At 47.2% G+C, this 5,200-nt stretch overlaps 1 non-coding gene across 1 annotated transcript; it reads left to right on the top strand.

Moving 5' to 3' along the window:
* The first annotated feature begins 5,126 nt into the window (after positions 1 to 5,126).
* trnai-aau (transfer RNA isoleucine (anticodon AAU)) lies at positions 5,127 to 5,200 on the top strand. The gene has a single exon. It is a non-coding gene; the product is annotated as a tRNA-Ile (tRNA).

Consider the following 5,200-nt stretch of genomic DNA (forward strand, 5'->3'; position numbering starts at 1 on the left):
GTCGGGTTTTGCGCATGTGTATAAGCTTATATTTTCGAGACTCTAGCTGACAATTTCCTGCATTAATCTTTCAGCATACAACCTGCAGTTGTCAATCATACACTACCCGATCGGCAAATACTGTACATATGTCACTGTGTGCCACACATGACAACAGCCAACACAAGTGCTAGGCAATGGCCAGCTCCAACAAAAGAAAGTCTAACCACCGCCCCTTCACATTCAACAGCATGACCATCACCGAATCCGCGACCACCATTACCAACAACAACTTGCATTTATATAGCACCTTTAACGTAGTAAAACGTCCCAAGGTGCTGCACAGGAGTATTTTCAGACAAAACATTTGACACCAATCCACATAAGGAGAAATTAGTGCAGGTGACCAAAAGCTTGTTCAAAGAGATAGGTTATAAGGAGCATCTTAAAGGAGGAAAGAGAGGTGGACAGGTTTAGGCAGGGAATTCCAAAGCTTAGTGCAACAGAAAGGTTGAGCGATTATAATCAGGGATGCTCAAGAGGGCAGGATTAGAGGAGCGCAGATATCTCAGGGGGTTGTGGGGCTAAAGGACATTACAGAGATAGGGAGGGGCGAGGCCGTGGAGGGAATAGAAAAGCAAATTATTATTGAAATGGAGAGAGACTACAGAATGCTGCGGTTAAGAGGGATCTGGGTGTCCTCGTACATGAAACACAAAAAGTTAGCATGCAGTAATTAAGGAGGCAAATGGAATGTTGGCCTTTATTGCAAGGGGCATGGAGTATAAAAGTAGGGAAGTCTTGCTACAACTGTACAGGTGAGGCCACGCCTAGAGTACTGCATACATTTTTGTTCTCCTTCTTTAAGGAGGGATATACTGGCATTGGAGACAGTTCAGAGAAGGTTCTCTCGGTTGATTCGTGGAATGAAGGGATTGTCTTATGAGGAAAGGTTGAGCAGGTTGGGCCTACACTCATTGGAGGTTAGAAGAATGAGAGGTGATCTTATTGAAACATATAAGATTCTGAGGGGGCTTGACAGGGTAGATGCTGAGAGGGTGTTTTCCCTCATGGGGGAATCTAGAATCAGGTGGCATAGTTTCAGAATAAGGGTTTGTCCATTTAAGACGCAGATGAGGAGGAATTTCTTCTCTCAGATGGTTGTGAATCTTTGGAATTGTCTACCAAGAGAGCTGTGGAGCCTGAATCATTGATTATATTCAAGCCTGAGATAGACAGACTGTTGAACTATCGGAGAGTCAAGGGTTAAGGGGGAACAGGCAGAAAAGTGGAGTTAATGCCAAGATCAGATCAGCCATGACCTTATTGAATGGTGGAGCAGGCTCGAGGGGCCGAATGGCCTACTCCTGCTTCTATTTCTTATGTTCTTATAAGGGCAGCAGGTGCATGGGAACACCATCAACTCCAAGTTCCCCTGCAAGTTACACACCATCCCGACGTGAAAATATATCACCATAACTTCATCGTCGCTAGGTCAAAATCCTGGAAATCCCTCCCTAACAGTACTATTGGAGTACCTTCACCTCATTGACTGCAGCGGGTCAAGAGGGCTTCTCACTACCACCTTCTCAAGGGCAATTAGGGATGGGCAATTAATGCTGGCCTTGCCAGCGATGCCCAAATCCCAGGAACAAATTACATTAAATTTAAATGGTCACGACTGGATGTGGCAGGATTGCAGAGCTTTGATCTGATCCGTTGGTTGTTGGATCGCTTCACTCTGTCTACACATGCAGTTTCCATAGCTTAGCATGTGTGTAGTCCTGTGTTGTAGCTTCATGAGGTTGGCACCTCATTTTAGGTACGCCTGGTGCTGCTCCTGACATGCACTTCTACACTCCTCATTGAACCAGGGTTGGTCCCCTGTCTTGATGCTAATGGTAGGGTGAGGGATATGCCGGTTCATAAGGTTACAGATTGTGGTGCAATAGAATTCCAAAACTGAGGCCCCTCTGCTCTCTCGGGTGGACATAAAAGATCCCATGGCACTGTTGGAAGAAGAGCAGGGGGTGGTGAGGTTTACCCCGGTGTCCTGTAGCCAATATGTATCCTCAAATCACCATCACTAAAACAGGTTATCCTCGATTATCACATTGTGGGAGCTTGCTGTGCACAAATTGGCTGCTGCTGTTTTTCCTACATTACAACAGTGACTACAACTACATTGTAGTCACTGTTGTAATGTAGGAAAAACAGTGACCATAATTCGGTGAGATTTAAGGTGATCATGGAAAAAGACAAAGTCGGCCCGGAAATAAGGGTTCTAAATTGGGGGAAGGCCGATTTTAATATGATAAGGCAGGATCTGGCCAAAGTGGACTGGTAGCAGCTGCTTATAGGAAAATCCACATCAAAACAGTGGGAGACTTTCAGAAGGGAAATAGAGAGAGTACAACGCCAACATGTTCCTGTAAAGTTCAAGGGTGGGACCAACAAGCAAAGGGAACCTTGGTTGACAAGGGATATACAAAAGTGCATTAGAAATAAAAGGGAGGCTTTTGGCAGTTACAAAAGACTAAAGACAGAAAAGCCCTAGAGCAGTATAAAAAGTGCAGGGGCATACTTAAAAAAGAAATTAGGAGGGCGAGGAGGGGCCATGAAATAACACTGGCAAGCAAAATAAAGGAAAATCCTAAGATGTTTTATAAGTATATTAAGGGCAAGAGGATAACCAGGGAAAGGGTAGGGCCCATTAGAGACCAAAGTGGCAATCTGTGTGTAGAGCCAGAGGATGTAGGCGGGGTTTTAAATGAATTTTTTGCATCTGTGTTCACTATGGAGAAAGACGATGCAGACATAGAAATCGGGCAAGGGGACTGTGACATACTTGAACATATTAGCATCGAGAGGGAGGAGGTGCTAGCGGTTTTAGCAGGCCAAAAAGTGGATAAATCCCCAGGCCCGGACGAGATGTATCCCAGGTTGCTGTGGGAGGCAAGGGAGGAGATTGCAGGGGCTCTGACACTAATTTTCAGAACCTCTCTGGCCACAGGGGATGTACCAGAGGACTGGAGAACAGCTAACGTAGTACCATTATTCAAGAAGGGTAGCAGGGATAAACTAGGGAATTACAGGCCAGTGAGTCTAGCATCTGTGGTGGGGAAATTATTGGAAAAAATTCTGAGGGACAAAATTAATATCCACTTGGAGAGGAAAGGATTAATCGGGGATTGTCAGCATGGCTTTGTCAAGGGTAAATCATGTCTGACAAATCTGATCGAATTTTTCGATGGGGTGACTAGTGGGGTGGATGAGGGAAATGCTGTGGATGTGGTTTACTTGGACTTCAGTAAAGCTTTTGACAAGGTCCCGCATAGGAGACTGGTCAAGAAGGTAAGAGCCCATGGGATCCAGGGTGCCTTGGCGCGTTGGATCCTAAACTGGTTGAGTGGCAGGAAGCAGAGGGTGATGGTCGAAGGTTGCTTTTGTGACTGGAAGCCTGTGTCCAGTGGGGTACCTCAGGGATCGGTACTGGGTCCCTTATTGTTTGTGATCTACATAAATGATTTGGATGAGAATGTAAAAGGTATGATCAGTAAGTTCGCAGATGACACGAAAATTGGTGGGGTGGTAAATTGCGAGGAGGAAAGCCTCCGGCTACAGGACGATATAAACGGGTTGGTCAGATGGGCGGAAAAGTGGCAAATGGAATTTAACCCTGAAAAGTGCGAGGTGATGCATTTTGGACGGACAAATAAGGCAAGGGAATACACAATGAGTGGTAGGACTCTAGGAAGTACAGAGGGTCAGAGGGACCTTGGTGTACATGTACATAGATCCCTGAAGGCAGCGGAGCAGGTAGATAAGGTGGTTAAAAAGGCATATGGGATACTTGCCTTCATTAGCCGGGGCATAGAATATAAGAGCAGGGAGGTTATGATGGAGCTGTACAAAACGCTGGTGAGGCCACAGCTGGAGTACTGTGTGCAGTTCTGGTCGCCTCACTATAGGAAGGAAGGAAGCAGACTCAACGACAAGCTGCAGCACGTCGGCCGGCAGCTCCATTTAGGGTAACTCGCAGTCCGACTGGGGGGAGGGGAGCCGGGCATGGTGGCCAGAGCGGGAGAAGCAGGCTACCACACGTGGAGCCGGCAACAGTGAGGAGGAGGCCGTGGTGAAGAGGAGGACAGAGCGGCTGAGGGACATCGTGCTCCCACTGCCACGGGAAGCCATTGTATTGACTCTGAACGCGGCGCTGTACATATAGCTGACGCGTCCCTACGGGGAATAAGCATTCCATTGTACTTGTTACATATGGCAAATAAATCTAATCTGAAATCTGAAATCTGAAATCTGATTGCTTTGGAGAGGGTGCAGAGAAGATTCACCAGGATGTTACCTGGGATGGAGCGCCTCAGCTATGAAGAGAGGCTGGACAGGCTGGAGTTGTTTTCCTTGGAGCAGAGAAGGCTGAGGGGGGACCTGTTTGAGGTGTACAAAATAATGAGGGGCATAGATAGGGTGGATAAAGAGGAACTTTTCCCCTTAGTGGGGGGGGTCAATAACAAGGGGGCATAGATTCAGGGTAAGGGGCAGGAGATTTAGAGGGGATTTGAGGAGGAACTTTTTCACCCAGAGGTGGTTGGAATGTGGAACTCAATGCCTGAAAGGGTGGTGGAGGCAGGAACCCTCACAACATTCAAGAAGCATTTGGATGAGCACTTGAAATGCCATCGCATACAAGGCTATGGACCAAATGCTGGAAAATGGGATTAGACTGGACAGGGATGGATGGGCGGCGCAGACACGATGGGCCGAAGGGCCTCTTTCTGTGCTGTAAAACTCTATGACTCTATGACTCTATGACATTGCCTGTAAAGCGCTTTGAGACGTCCTCAGGTGAAAGGCGCTGTAGAAATCAGAGTCTTTCTTTTACAGCCTTCGAAGTCACAGAATCACAGAAACCCCACAGTGCAGATAGAGGCCATTTCGGCCCATCGAGCCAGCACTGACACATATCCCACCCGATCCCCGTAACCCCACGTATTTAATCCCCCGAACACGAAGGGTCAATTTATCATAGCCAATCAACATAACCCGCACATCTTTGGGCTGTGGGAGGAAACCGGAGCACTGACAACTGACAAAAACCAAAAATCAACATAAATTGAATTTTCGTTAAGTCAGGCCGGTTAGCTCAGTAGGTTAGAGCGTGGTGCTAATAACGCCAAGGTCGCGGGTTCGATCCCCGTACGGGCCA

Source organism: Somniosus microcephalus, unplaced genomic scaffold, assembly GCF_052327205.1.
Source record: "Somniosus microcephalus isolate GS21.2 unplaced genomic scaffold, FLI_Smic_1.0 unresolved_chr3, whole genome shotgun sequence".
Lineage (NCBI taxonomy): Eukaryota > Metazoa > Chordata > Chondrichthyes > Squaliformes > Somniosidae > Somniosus > Somniosus microcephalus.